This window comes from Lepidochelys kempii, chromosome 1, assembly GCF_965140265.1.
Source record: "Lepidochelys kempii isolate rLepKem1 chromosome 1, rLepKem1.hap2, whole genome shotgun sequence".
NCBI lineage: Eukaryota > Metazoa > Chordata > Testudines > Cheloniidae > Lepidochelys > Lepidochelys kempii.
The window spans coordinates 302,433,442-302,449,807 of record NC_133256.1 but is presented as its reverse complement, the minus strand read 5'-3'; the positions used below and the strand labels follow the sequence as shown (position 1 = coordinate 302,449,807).

At 40.1% G+C, this 16,366-nt stretch overlaps 1 protein-coding gene across 5 annotated transcripts in view; it reads right to left on the bottom strand.

Moving 5' to 3' along the window:
• FOXP2 (forkhead box P2) overlaps nucleotides 1-16,366 on the bottom strand; it is a 555,287-nt gene that overhangs the window by 470,891 nt on the left and 68,030 nt on the right. For all 5 annotated transcript variants that reach the window (XM_073328129.1, XM_073328128.1, XM_073328131.1 and 2 more), the window contains exon 2: nucleotides 8,855-8,985. The gene's annotated coding sequence lies outside the window, so the exon portion shown is untranslated. The remainder of the gene's footprint in view (nucleotides 1-8,854; nucleotides 8,986-16,366) is intronic.

Genomic DNA, 16,366 nt, shown 5'->3' with positions numbered 1-16,366 from the left:
GCACCTATGCTTTCAGGGTCCCAGGACCCTCTTCTCCTCCTTCTCCTGCCCAGCTTTGCCTTCTGATCCTGGTCACCTCTCTCTCTGGACCTGGTCAGTGAGACAGCCCTCCTTTTATAAAGTTTGAGTCTCACGCACCCTCATGAGATGACTCTCCTCTGTGGCTTGAAGTTTCTCATCGGGTGATCAATCGCTTGGTTACATATCCACCTTGGATGAACTGGTCCCTTGGGCAGCAAATAACTCATTGACTTAAGGGGCTTCCATTTGAATGGGAGACCCATGGATTAACTAGGCTTGATTGTTTTGCACTGTTTAGCCCTCAGCTAACACACGCTGGAATCTCAGTCCACACTGGAGCTAAAAAGACAACAGTGAAGGCACAGAGCGGTTTCCACTCAAAAAGGTATTTATGGATTAAAATGTATAGCAAATTGATTTTGACTACACTTGCAGTTCGATATTAATAATGTTCAAGAGACCAAATAGCCCCACTCAGACAATGTATTGTCTGTAGACAAAACAGTATGGTACAGGGAAGAAAGAGTTAATGCATCACCAATCCTTCTAGGAACCGGGTTCTCGCAGCATGTTCAGTTCATCTTACACAGAAGGTGTGGTCCAAAATACACGCCCGCGCCCCCTCCCAAATCCCTTGTATTGATACCAGACCTCTTTACACGTAAAAGGCACTGTATATGTCAAGCAAGACTAAAATCTCCCAATCACCTTTTTTTCCAGGTATTATGGTGTACCCCTCTTATCTCTGTTTTCAACCACAGCATTCTAAAAACTAGCTGGGCCATAAAGGCACTCCCTACCTGTACTTACATAACTTGATTTTGATGGTTTTCCTATCTGCCTTTGCCAAATCCCAAGTTGTACTGTTATGGGATATTTCGAATAATGGTTATTAATGTGGGTGGGGGGAGAGAACAAAAGAGAGATATATAACATATCTGTAACAGATGCATTGGCTAACACTTTAACAAAACAGAAAATTGATACCGACACGTATATACACTAACCCATCACATACTGTTCAGAAGCAGTTTGGCGGAACTGGAGTTTTACAATTTTCAAAACTAGGCTCTCTCTGATAGGCTGTTGTGATAGCACAGATGATGCCTTTCAAAGTTGAGCATCCTTAAACTAGTGGAGGGTGGAAAACAACCCTATATATCAACTCAAAGTTCTCCAAATGGGGGGGTAGGGGAAGCCCATAAAATCATAGAATCATAGAATCATAGAATATCAGGGTTGGAAGGGACCCCAGAAGGTCATCTAGTCCAACCCCCTGCTCAAAGCAGGACCAATTCCCAGTTAAATCATCCCAGCCAGGGCTTTGTCAAGCCTGACCTTAAAAACCTCTAAGGAAGGAGATTCTACCACCTCCCTAGGTAACGCATTCCAGTGTTTCACCACCCTCTTAGTGAAAAAGTTTTTCCTAATATCCAATCTAAACCTCCCCCACTGCAACTTGAGACCATTACTCCTCGTTCTGTCATCTGCTACCATTGAGAACAGTCTAGAGCCATCCTCTTTGGAACCCCCTTTCAGGTAGTTGAAAGCACCTATCAAATCCCCCCTCATTCTTCTCTTCTGCAGGCTAAACAATCCCAGCTCCCTCAGCCTCTCCTCATAACTCATGTGTTCCAGTCCCCTAATCATTTTTGTTGCCCTTCGCTGGACTTTCTCCAATTTATCCACATCCTTCTTGAAGTGTGGGGCCCAAAACTGGACACAGTACTCCAGATGAGGCCTCACCAATGTCGAATAGAGGGGAACGATCACGTCCCTCGATCTGCTCGCTATGCCCCTACTTATACAAATCAAAGAACTCAATTTTAAACAGAGGGCCAGCTTCAGTGGATCTGCATTTATTTACATCAGGTGGGGATCTGAGCCAGAAAGCTTTGGGATAATGATCACAGCATTGTTTCTGGGGAAATGTTATGATCATGTTTATAGCACATGGTTCACCACTTCTAAGATCTAAGTATTGATAGGCACTATCGTGCCAAAGGGCATGCTAATAAAAAGAAAGTACTTGTCTAGGAATTATTAACATGGGGGCATTTCCCTCATTTGAGGATAGCCCACAGGCTGACTTTGCTTTGGAGTAGGTGACAATGAACAATACCAAATATTCCTTTGATGGCGAATCCTTACTTCAGGTTGGGCAAAGATTCCTGAAATAAAAAACTTATTGTGGCTTTGCTTTGCATTGGCATCTTGTTATTTTAGTGATACCAGTAAATATGGTAAGCCAGAGCAAAGGGAAATTGTGTGCCTAGGCCAGTGGTTCTCAAACTTTTGTACTGGTGACCCCTTTCACACAGAAGCCTCTTAGTGCGACGCCCCTTATAAATTAAAAATGCTTATTTAAATATTTAACACTATTATAAATGCTGGAGGTGAAGTGGGGTTTGGGGTGGAGGCTGACAGCTTGTGATCCCCCATGCAAGAGTAGTGTTCCAAGTGAGAAACTCAAAATAGTACACACATGTTCTGATTAGCCCATTTACATGGAGAAATACAGTATCGGAGTAAATCCAGCTGTCCAAATTAATAGTTTTAATAAATGAAAACAGGCAAATTATAAATAAAAGATATTGAATTACAAAATTATACTACAATTGTGTCATACGCACATACAATCTCTATGGCTAGAGGGAATGTGTATTAAGCAACATATGTACAACCCCTAGGCAGAAAATTGCTTAATACACATTCCCTCTAGCCTTTATAGACCTATTATGATCACACAACACAGAATTACAGAAACTAAAACTGGCAAAAGAGCAAAACAATGAAGTCCGTATGCCATCATCATAAGTTAAATACAGTAGTTGCCATTAAAAAGGCAACATTTGCCATCATTTTAATTATAGGGAAAAAATCTAACATTCGATGATAATTGTAATTGTTAGTAAACACTGATTTAATGTCAAGCACTATATAATCATTACCCAATAAGGTGTCAAACTGCTCTTTATTTATTTTCAAACAACCTGAAAACATGCAGTCTAGTCACTTCCATTTAAATATGTAGCCTACAAATAATATTTTTGTAAAAGCGAGCTACTAGCAGCAGAATTTTTTTTTAATGTAACGTCTTTTGCGTCGTACAATATTGGACAAAAAAATGTAAAATCTACTTTAAAATAAAGGCATCTTTTTCTTACTCATTCATTTCCTTTTCCTTCCTATAAAAAAGTATAGTATGAAGATAACAAATTAAAATATTTCCATTTCTCGGCCTGTAAAGCTCAAAAATACAGGGGGAAAAACAAATTAGTACATTTCATAGCAATATTCACTTCATTACTAATGTTAAAATGCTATTTGAAAGGACATTTTGCTGATGATTAACATTAAACATTTCTTCAACATGGAAAATGCATTACCATCAGCACACACAGACGAGGAAATAAATTATCAATTCCAAAAAGAATTCTGTTTATTCACTCAAATGAAAGAAATGTTATTGTCTGTGTCAATGACAATGGTAACATTTTTGCCTCTGAGATAGGTCACATATTCAAGTCCCACACCATGACTTGGCTTCATACCCTAAAGGTAAACTGGAGCGATAGATGATAGATGGAAGAAATGGTGAAGCTGAATACCCGGAGAACCTAAAATCAAGATCCACTGCCTAAAAGGAATTTAAAAATCCCAAAGCACATTTCAAAAAGAGCAGGGGATATATAACAGCATAACTTTATATTACAACACAGCCTCATAGAAGAGCATCTATGTCAAAAGCAATCTAAATAGGATATCCCTACCTTACATGGTAAACTCTCAGTCATTGTGTTGAAAGAGGCCTTGTTAAGGCATCTGAAAACAGAAGGGACTAAAAAATGAATACCTCATGAGTGAACACCTCACAATACACAAAGAGGCCCTGTGTTGCAGTGAAAAAGGACTCAATTAGGCCATTTAGTTGGCAAATGTTCTAGGATCATTTACTCTACTTGGGTCCAATTCAACCTCTATTGAACTCAAAGGAAAGTCTCCCATTGAATTCAATGGGTATTCGACAAGGTCCTGCATGCAATACCAGACTATGATCTGTCACTCAAATTGGACACATGCTGTACAAAATTTTCAAAATTCAGTGCTTAAAGTTAGGCTCCCAAGTCCATATTTAAGATATTCAGATAAGTGACCTGATTTTCAAAAGTGCTAAGTACCTGCAGTTCCCATAAGCACCCATTCGAAAATTTTGGCCATCATCATATATGGGTGCAGTAATACACTGCTATTATTACTTCTTAATTAATACAGTAGGGGTGTTACCTGGCATCAAGGCACCACCCAAAGAGCTGCCAAAGTACAAAGATACCCTACATACAATTGTATTTTACAAGAATATTAAGGTTGCAAACTCAAGCTCTCAAAAGTTATGAAATGCCTGTGCTACCCGAACTCAGCCCCCATGTGCATAAGCTGTCTTTAAATGATCATACAGTATTTTTCCATAAAAATCTCTCTCTCATTCAGTGCCTAAGATAGACAGTGCTCACTGAATGGGTAGCCTCGATTCTCAATACAGCAGGTAGAAATCAGTTTACAGGACAAAGGAGAAGGGGAAGCTTCCATCCCATGGATAAGTCACACAGGTGGACTTCACCAAATAATTACCTCCTGGACCCCTGACTACCATCTTTGCATCTGTGAGCCCTGGAGTCAGAACGATCATCTGGCAGGATTTTCAGATAAAAGCTGCCAAGTGGAAGGAAACAAGGTTCTTTTTAATCAGACTGGACCCTAAGAGGCAAGGACTTTGTCTGCCAGGTAAAAGACCCCTAGCCATCACAGCTGGGATAAACCTGAGAAGCTGAACCTATAAGACTCTGTTATGTTGAACAGAAGTTTTATAAGATAGTAACCAAAGTTTATGTCTTTGTCTGTCTGTGTCTTTACTATTCTTAGTATTGTGTAAATATCGCTTGCTTTATTATCATTTAATTAATAAAGCCTACATATGATTATTACAGTATCAGACTGACCGTTGTCTTATTTGATACACGAGGGAGATCTAAGGAGGAATTGACCTGTGGCATGTGTTTGGTCATTTTGGAACAGAGGAACTTTGACTTTGTGACATTACAATGAAAAGAGCCTAATATCACAGGGGTCCACTTACTTGGTGTCAAATGGGACAGGGGTTTCCCAGGGGACTGTTTAAACTCTATAATGAGACAGGCAAAAGCCTAGTGAATTAATCAGCAGTGTGATTAGCTGGTGTAACGCCTTAGCATTACAACCATAGCTGGCACTGGGTTAACTTCAATATTATTAAACAGTCTGCCCTGAAGTGGAACCCACAGTGATACCAAGCAGTGCGACAGGAGGTCCTTTACCAGTAACTGGAGGTTCTTTGAGATGTGTGGACCTTCTGTGTATTCCACATGTGGGTCTGCATGTGCACCATGTGGCTGAGATAGATTTCCAGTAAGCAATGTCCTTTAGTCTGCACCTGCATACTTGCCCTCCTCATGCTCTGAAACAGAGTACAAAGGGAAGTGCAGACTGACATCTCTCCAGTTCCTCTCTAACCATGAATCATAAGGACATGAAGCAGAGGGGAAGGAGGATGAGTAATGGATATGGATCACATATCTAGAAGAATATCCAGTTTCAGGTAAGAAACCTCCATTTCTTCTTCGAGTGCTAGTTCCTATGTGCATTCCACATGTGGGTGATTAATACATGGTATTTAAACAGGTTCTGAAGAAGATGAAGAAACAAGGAGGTATCTGTGGACATAGAGAATTCTGACTTGGGCCCTGCAGTGGTAAGAAGGAACTGGAGAGGCAACTGTCTGCATCGCCCCTTATACTCTTGGTTCAGAGCACAAGGAAGGCCTGTGGCAGAGACAGAGATAGAATCCAGTTCTGCAGGGTAGCACTCAATTACTAAACCACAAGACCATCCTTTCTCCCCGTCCTCATTCATTATACAATTCCTAATTTATGTATCAAATGAGACTAGGGTCCTACAGACTTGCTCTAGGAATTACTTTGTGGAAGTCCTATGGCCACAGGAGGTCAGACTAGACAATCATAATGGTCACTTCTGGTCTTAGAATCTCTGAATCCATGACAACAGCCTCAGTACACAAAGAAAGTTTTGAAAATCTTGCTGACAAACTCTAACCCGCCTCTACTTTGCATGTATAAATGGCAATTTACAGAGGCTTATAATTAAGGCAAATTAGGATGGATTTTCACAGGAATGGCAAAAGGCACATCCCTGATCCAATGGTGACCCAAGATCAAATTTCAAGTCTCCATCCCAAAGCAAACAGTTGAAAGACTTTTTTTAAAAGGCAAAACAACAAATTTTTCCCTAACAATTGTCAGAAATGGCAGAACCATTCTTGCTAAAATTTTCAAAAAAACAGTTCAGCCTGAGGAGACACCCAACATGGAGAACTTCAGCCTGGATAGCTAAAGTTTGGCAAAGTTATGAGCACTGAAAACAGGGTCTTATAGTTGAAAGTGTAAGGTAACCTTAACAATAGGTTTTCTACCAGCTCTGCTCATAATAAAAGTCATACACTTTGTTTCATAAGGTGAGTGCTTGCTCCTATTAATGATTTGTTCATAAAATCATAGAAATGTAGAGATGGAAGGGACCTCAATAGGTCATTGTAGTCCATCCTCAATGTTGAAGCAGGACCAACTATACTTCAACCATCCCTGAGAGGTGTTTGTCTAACCTGCCTGCAAAACCTCCAGTGACGGGGATTCCACAACCTCCCTTGGAAGTCTATTCCAGGTTTTAAGTACCTTATAGTTAGAAGGCTTTTCCTAATATCTAACCTAAATCTCCCTTACTGCAGATTAAGCTGATAACACTTTGTCCTACCTCTCCTAGTGGGCATGGAGAACAACTGATCACAGTCCACTTTATAATAGCCCTTAATATATTTGAAGACTGTTATCAGGTCTCCTTCAATCATCTTTTCTCAAGACTAAACATGCCACATCTTTTAACCTTTCCTCATAGGTCTTGTTTTCTAAACCTATTATCATTTTTGTTGCTCTCTTCTAGACTCTCTCCAATTTGTCCACCTTTTTATTAAAGCATGGCACCTAGAGCAGGCCCCAGTACTCCAGTTGAGGCCTTAGCGGTGCCAAATAGAGTGGAACAATTACCTCCTGCGTCTTTTATAGAACACTCCTGTTAACACATGCCAGAATGAGATCACATTATGGGTCATATTCTGTTTGCAACACTGCATGTCCCAAATCCTTTTCTGTAGTACTACCGTCCAGCCAGTGATTCCCATTTTGTATTTATACATCTGATTTTTCCTTCTTGAGTGTAGTACTTTGGCTGGCTGGTCTATAATTCACCTAGTCCTCTTTGTTCTCCTTTTTAAAGACAGGTACTGTATTTGCCCTTCTTCAGTCTTCTGGAACCTCACTCATCCTCCATTAGTTCTTGAAGATAATCACTAATGGTTCCAAGTTTGCTTTGGCTAGTTCCTTAAGTATCCTAGGGTCAATTCATCAGGCCCAGGGTATTTTTGCCTACTTCTTTCTCTTATATATATATAGGATAATAATTTAGTCATACCATCCCTTTCACACTCAAAAGAAAAAAGTGTTCATTTTTAACAACTAAATCTAGGTTATGTTTCTGAATTTCCTTTTAATTATTGTCTTGACCTAAAATCTACTGAAGTCAAAAGGAGTCTTTTCACTGACTTCAATGGGCTTTCATGCTATATGTGCCGAGCATAGCATATCATCAGCACTTACAAAATAAAAATGAATAATGTTTTAAGCTCTCATAACTTTTACAGACAGCTACTAGCATTGCAGCCAAAATCAGAGGCAAAATCTGTACTGAGAGGGTAAATGAAATGAAAGAGGAAGGGAGATGGGGAGAAAACCATTATAAAATTGGCACAAAATGAAATGGTGTGCAAAGCCCTGCCTCCTCCTACTTCTCCCACCTCTCCAAAACAAACAAACACTCACTCAGAAAAGCTTACTCTATGCTATACTTTCCTGGGGAGGGAAAGAATGTCTTTGCACATGTCATTTACTCCAATGACAGCATTAACGTGATATCATCTAATCCAGGTCTAATTCTTGGTGCCAGACAAAAGTCAGGATAACATTTTTTAAGCTTTCAAAAATAGCAATAGATAATTTAAATACATCGTGTTCCTCGTAACCTTTAGTACAAGAAGTTAAAAGACAACTCTTTACTTCCTATTGGTTTGGAATATTTCCTATTGTGGTTGGAATTTAGAATGAACATTGTAAAAAAACTCTTTTTCCATAATGTGAAATGCTCAACAGGAAACAGTAACAAAGCATTAGAATCTATAACCAAAATTACGAACCGTGCAGTACATCAGAGCTCTGAATGAGATTAAGATTTCAGCATCAATGATCACCCAGCAAAGTAAAAAGAGAAGTGTTCCTTTACTTCACACTGCCCAACAGCGTCTGATCTCCAAGACTGGTACTACCATTCACTAGCACAAAAACATGCTTCTTCTCTTTTTTTTAAAAAAAGAGACAAAGATTTAAAGTTATAAAGTGGTAAAAAAGTGTGCTTCTGATTTTTATTGCCAGTGCACAATTTTCACAAAAACAAAAAATTGTACCACTTAATAGGAGAGAAAAAACTAATATTCTGGAGCTGACTATCACATCCACAAGGGCACACACTTTCAAACTTTCTGCAACCACTACAGCATTTTCCAATGCTCTATTTTGCTTTTTAAACAATACCAGTCAATAGTATTGTAGCATGCATAGCATACAATATCACATTAGAATCAGTCGGAGCCACAGATACATTATAAATTACTTACATCTCCTTGGGGTCCCTTCTTCACCTCCCTGTGTTGAGGAAGGAGTAGTCTTTGTCTTTCTGCTTACACTGGCTCTTTCTCCAAGGAGCGTCTTTCACTTCTCCAGCAGATAAGGATGAAGTTTCTTCAGCCTTTAAGTTATCAAGGGGAAAGGAATAGAGAAAGGTGTAAGTCTGTCACTTTGGGTCCTGTATCAGGTGACTACAATGATTTATTTTAAACACAATTCAGTGTATTTACTGAAAAATATATTTATATACGTATACAGTATATTTGGTGAGGCGGGGGGTGTGAACCATTTGATTTATATATCATCTTCCTACATCAAGCATTTAAAAACATGCAAATCAGTCACCTACTTCATGGTTAGGATTCATTATAAGCTAAACATAGCCTCAGGAGCCAAACATATATTCTCATTTTACAGTACCAAGAAATTCATAATAGTTTAGATAGGTTCAGATAAGTACCTGAGGTTTTGGTGCTCATCCAAACCAACCTCCTATATTTAGAGTTGCCCATCACTAATAAATATTCTTGCTATTCTTCATGCTCCCCTTCTGTTACACAAAATTGTAGTGTCTGGTTCTCTGTTGCCTATGTCTTATATAATCATTTTCATCATGAAAAACAGGTACAAAATGGGTAGCATTTTACACCAACTTTACACTGGTGTAACTGACTACTCAAGCTGAAGGGCATTAGGGAGTCAGGCCAATGGTAATTTCAGATTGGAAGTACACAATTGATTCTTTTGAGTTTCATAGAAATTTTCCTTCCATCCCATTGCCGTTTAGTTTACAGCACGCTAACAAACTCAATTAGTTTTGAACCCAGAAGGCAGGCAGCAAACCTATCTAATCCAAATAGTTGGACCACATAAAATAACAAAATGAGGAAACAAAGTAACAACATTTTCCCAGGCTCCATTCTCCCAAGCCAACCATGTAAAAGTAGCTGAAAAAGAGGGCCATATGTCCAATCTCTGTCTCAAGTCCCCAGCTGATTTCATCTTTTAGAGTCCATGGTCTCACCTAATGAATTTCCAATATGGTTCAACTCTTACCCAAATGCTGGTCAGCTTTTGTGTATCCCAAGTTTCCTTGCTAAGCAAACCTTAAAAACTAGCAAAAAGAACAAGGAGTACTCGTGGCATCTTAGAGACTAACAAATTTATTTGAGCATAAGCTTTCGTGGGCTAAAGCCCACTTTGTCAGATGCATGCAGTGCAAAACACAGTAGGAAGATATAGATATATACACACACACACACACACACATACGGAGAACATGAAAAATGGGGGTTGCCATACCAACGCTAATGAGAGTAATCGATTAAGGTGGACTATTATCAGCAGGAGAAAAAAACTTTTGTAGTGATAATCAGGATGGCCCATTTCAAACAGTTGACAAGAAGGTGTGAGTAACAGTAGGGGGAAAATTAGCATGGGGAAATTGTTTTTAGTTTGTGTAATGACTCATCCACCCCCAGTCTTTATTCAAGCCTCATTTAATGGTGTCCAGTTTGCAAATTATTTTCAGCTCTGTAGTTTCTCATTGGAGTCTGTTTTTTTTGTTGAATAATTGCGACTTTTAGGTCTGTAATTGAGTGTCCAGGGAGGTTGAAGTGTTCTCCGACTCGTTTTTGAATGTTATAATTCTTGATGTCTGATTTGTGTCCATTTATTCTTTTACGTAGAGACTGTCCGGTTTGGCCAATGTACATGGCAGAGGGGCATTGCTGGCACATGCTGGCATATATCACATTGGTAGATGAGCAGGTGATTTTGTATTTTGTATTTTAATATTTCTTCTTATTGTTAAACACATCTTTTTCGCTTTAATCTCCAGAATACAGCTATGTTTTTGCTGTATTTTGGGTATGTGCAGATCAATGTATAGTCCTTCAGGGAAGCCTTCTGAACTGGCAGAGAGTGAATGATTGATATCAGGAACAAAAACTTTTTGCTATCATAAAATGGCATGTCATTTATAGGAAAACCCACGTTAATTAATTCTCTCTATACCAGATTTGTCAGAGGAATATACCAGGTCCTTCACACTATTCTGCATAATAGCAGAAGCAAATTACATTGTGTATGGAAAAACACACCTCTTTGTGCTAGTGAACTGAATGTTTCCATATCTAACACATCTCTACTTTATGTGAAGAAAAAGCTTATATCAACAAAAAGAAACTTTGCTTAGATATCAGTATGCACCTGCAGAAGTCCCTCTTGCAACTCCATGAAATAACACCTGACTTTCATGTAAAAAAAAAAAAAGGTCTAAAAGCTTCCTACAAGTCTATACCTATCTATATTTATCACTGTTCTTTCTACACATTGCAGTGGGGAATTTAGCCTTATAAAGGTATTTTTGTTCTTTGCCAGCTTAACATACTGGGTCACAATATGTACAGTGTAATAGTCACTCCCTCTAGTGGATGGAGACCTTCAAAAGAAGATAGACAGTAAGTCCTGTTACAACTAATGACTGTTAATGGTGTTTTACCCTTTAACTCAAGAAGCTGAATTTGAGAAGCAGTATGGCTCTGTGGACAGTGTACCAGATGGGGAGACAGAAGATGGGGGATCCATTCTTGGCTCCACTGACCTGCTGTCTGACTTTAGGCAAGTTCCTTCTCCTACGTGTTCCTCTGTTTCCACTTCAAAATTTTGTATACTTGTCTATTTAGAATGTAAACTTTTCAGTAGAGTTGGGTGAAATATTTTTGGCAAATAGTTTATTCTTAACTGTGAATTGCCTCTATGACTGGCAATGAATAGCCAGGGAAAGAGCGTGAGAATGATCCGATAGCCAGGGGAGGCACTCACCTACGATATGAGAGAACCTAGTTCAGGGCTCTGCTCCAATGAATATTCAGTTATTCATAAGAAGTGGAATAGCTTCAACAGGGGAGACTGTGAGAAAATTGCCCCATAACATCCCATAGCCCAGTGGTCAGGGCACTCTCCTACAATGTGGGAGACCTAAGTACAGATCTTTTCTCCACATCAGACAGAAGAGAATTGAACCTCGGTCTCCCACATCCCAGGTGAGTTCCCTAATCACTGGGCTAAACGTTATAAGGGAGACAATGGCTTCTTCATCTTCCTCCAGGTTATAAGGGGGGCGCTCCTTCCACTGTTTTTTTTTCTTAGATATTTAGGTCAGAAGGGACCATTATGATCATCTAGTCTGACCTCCTGCACAACGCAGGCCACAGAATTTCACCCACTACTCCTACAAAAAAAACCTCACACCTGTGCTACTGAAGTCCTCAAATCATAGTTTAAAGACTTCAAGGAGCAGAGAATCCTCCAGCAAGTGACCCGTGCCCCACGCTACAGACGAAGGCGAAAAACCTCCAGGGCCTCTTCCAATCTGCCATGGAGGAAAATTCCTTCCAGACCCCAAATATGGCAATCAGCTAAACCCTGAGCATATGGGCAAGATTCATCAGCCAGATACTACAGAAAATTCTTTCCTGGGTAACTCGGATCTCACCCCATCTAATAGCCCATCACAGGCCATTGGGCCTATTTACCATGAATATTTAATTACCAAAACCATGTTGCCCCATCATACCATCTCCTCCATAAACTTATCAAGTTTAATCTTAAAGCCAGATAGATCTTTTGCCCCCACTGCTTCTCTTGGAAGGCTATTCCAAAACTTCACTCCTCTGATGGTTAAAAACCTTCATCTAATTTCTACTCTAAATTTCCTAGTGGCCAGTTTATATCCATTTCTTCTTGTGTCCACATTGGTACTGAGCTTAAATAATTCCTCTCCCTCTCTGGTATTTATCCCTCTGATATATTTATAGAGAGCAATCATATCTCCCCTCAACCTTCTTTTAGTTAGGCTAAACAAGCCAAGCTCCCTGAGTCTCCTTTCATAAGACAAGTTTTCCATTCCTTGGATCGTCCTAGTAGCTCTTCTCTGTACCTGTTCCAGTTTGAATTCATCTTTCTTAAACATGGGAGACCAGAACTGCACACAGTATTCCAGGTGAGGTCTCACCAGTGCCTTGTATAACGGTCCTAAAACCTCCTTATCCCTACTGGAAATACCTCTCCTGATGCATCCCAAGACCGCATTAGCTTTTTTCACAGCCATATCACATTGGCGGCTCATAGTCATCCTATGATCAACCAATACTCCAAGGTCCTTTTCCTCCTCCGTTACGTCTAATTGATGCGTCCCTAGCTTATAACTAAAATTCTTGTTATTAATCCCTAAATGCATGACCTTACACTTCTCACTATTAAATTTCATCCTATTACTATTACTCCAGTTTACAAAGTCATCCAGATCCTCCTGTAGGGTATCCCTGGCCTTCTCTAAATTGGCAATACCTCCCAGCTTTGTATCATCTGCAAACTTTATTAGCACACTCCCACTTTTTGTGCCAAGGTCAGTAATAAAAAGATTAAATAAGATTGGTCCCAAAACCGATCCTTGAGGAACTCCACTGGTAACCTCCCTCCAGCCTGACAGTTCACCTTTCAGTAGGACCCGTTGTAGTCTCCCCTTTAACCAATTCCTTATCCACCTTTCAATTTTCCTATTGATCCCCATCTTATCCGATTTAACTAATAATTCCCCATGTGGCACGGTATCAAATGCCTTACTAAAATCCAGGTAAATGAGATCCATTGTGTTTCCTTTGTCTAAAAAATCTGTTACTTTCTCAAAGAAAGAAATCAGGTTGGTTTGGCAAGGAGATCAGGTTGGTTTGGCACTGTTGAGTGAAGCTATTCCTCTTTTCCTTTTGTCAAAATGCCTCAAATCAAAATAAAGAAATTCAGAGTTGGGAAGAAACAAAACATTTTGTTTCAACCTGACCTGATGTTTTTTCTACTTTTTGATTTGCTTAAAAAAAAATGGTTTGACCCAAAACATAACAACTTTTTTTCCCCAGAATTACTAGTGAACCAAAAATCCATTATTCAGCAGCTGTCCTTTTTAGGACAGTGATTGTCCTTTACCATGTGTTTCCACAACACCTAGCACAACAGAAGCCTGATCTCTGTTGAAGCCTCTAGTCCCTACTATAATACAAATAATTAATGTGCATGTATAAGAGCTGAAATCTCAGCAAAGATCGCCTCTGCACAAAAGTTTGGTGAAATGCACTCTGCACACATTAAATTAGGGGACATGATGTTGCATTACACCATTTCCCAGAATGAACCCTATGAAATACAAAAAATTAAAAATACTGGGAAATATTGTCCCCAACAAAAACACAACAACAAAAAGAGAGAAGCAGCATGTTAGTATAACAGTGCACAACCATGTGTCTACTGTGTACTTTTATTCCCAATTATTTAAATCATTGGTTCTCAGCCTTTTTCATACCATGACCCCATTTCACAAGAGGAAAGAAAATTGAGGTCCCCCCTTATAGCTTTGTGGCTCATCCTCTTCCAGATAGCTAGTAGAGATAGTCAAAATCTGCTGGTTGAACCCAGGACTGAAATCACGGCCATGAAGATCAACAACCTCCAAAGTGAAAATCGGTAAAATGGGAATTACTGATACATCTTTTCCAGCCTACTTGCTACATGTGTATCCATTTTAAGGTTAGAAAATTACATTTTTCTGAAAAACTGATTTTATGTATGCATTAGCTCAGTACCATCCCTAGTGCAACTCTATGTCAAAGACATTACTTCACGGATAAAATTTGTTGTCCCATTAGATGTACAAATACTTCACTTGATTTAAATTTGACTTCCACTCAGGAAGCAACTGAATTTTACACGAGACCTATGGGATAGAAGGTGCTGGGAAATATCTCCAGAACACGTGTATAGTAGGTTAGGCCTTTACAAACAGTAAAGAGGGTGTACATACACTAACTATATATGTAAAGAGGTTGGGGGTGGGGGGTTCGCAAAGCTGATGTAGGGGGGGTCATGGGATTGCCACCCCACTTGGCTCTGAAGGCAGCAGTCACGGAGCTTCCTGCAGCCAGGGGAGATTCCTGGAGGTGGAGGTAGATCTTTTCTCCCCCATGCTGCTGGGAGCCTTCAGAGCTGGCAGCCGCCATGGAGCTTCCTGCAGCCAGGGGAGGTACCCAGAAGTTGAGTCTGATCTCCCCCCAAGAGCAGTCATGCAGGAGAAGAGGAAGTCCTGTCCCGCCCCTGCCCGGCCGGGACTAGCAGTTAGGAGCCCCTGGCAGGGGCGCTCCTAGCAGCACGCAGGAGATCAGACACACACTCCACCTCTGGAAATCTCCCTTGGCTGCAGGAAGCTCCGTGGCTACTGCCTTCAGACCTGACTCTGAAAGCAGCGCAGCAGTGGAGCTTCCTGCAGCTGGAGGTTGGTCTGATCTCACCCCGAGAGTGGCCGTGCAGGGGAAAAGGAAGGTCTGTCCCTCCTCAGCCCGGTGGACTAGCCGCTGAACCCCAGTGAATGGTAGGTGCCCCCAGCCCTGCCGTTCCGCTGCCCCTCCAATAGCTAGATTTCACAGGGAAGGTCTCATTTCACAGTCCGTGACATGTTTTTCACGGCCATGAATTTGGTAGAAACGTAATTACGTGGTGTGGTGCAAAGGTTTTATCTGCATGACCTTCACCACAGCTGATGAAACCACAAGTGAGTTACGCAGGTGATCTTAAATGAGTGTTGATAAAACTCTTTAACCCACAGTACCATGTATTTTGTACACAGGATGTTACAGAAAAAGTATCTTAGGTATGTTTTAGAAAGTCCATAACATTTATTAGGCTTATATACCTTACTTACCATAAATTCCATTCTTAACTCCCCTAAAGATGATCTAAAACAGCTTACCCCCACACACACACACACATACACACAAAAAAACCTCTCTGAATTTAAAGTCTGATTATCTCTGCCTCATTCACAGCTAGACAGGATGGATTGACCCCATTAGGAAACTAGAATCTTCCCTATCCAATGATATAAGACTCCTGTTTCTTGCTTCATAGGGTCCCAAAATATCTGATTTTACATTTACAATATTTTTCACTATAGAAATATCATTGGGACAGGCTGAATCTTTCCACATCCAAGGACTTGGACAGGTGTAATATCAGATATGGGACATGGGAATAATTTTCACATTTGAGGAAAGAAAGAAAAAACTTTTCTGTGGCAGATTAAAATAAAACAGTAGTTGTTTGAAATTGTTTGGTGCGGGAGGGGGGTCAGAATTTTGGACTAATTCTAATGAGATGGAATAGAGGGGAAATGCTGGCAAGATGGTCAAAGATTCATGATCAATTCATTTATCACCTGGCTTACTAGTTTAATCACATGGATATCAGCTCCATCATTGAATTAGGTGTTTAGGTGAAGACTAACTGGCTACAAGTTAATCTAGACAACAATGGGACAACATAGGCTGTTAGGATGTGCAGCTGGAGGAACTGGCAGAATATATATTGACACCCATGCTTAGAGAAATGTGGTCAACATCTGAAACACAGCCATATAACTTAGAAAGATCATAGGCTACTCCTAGATGCCCAAA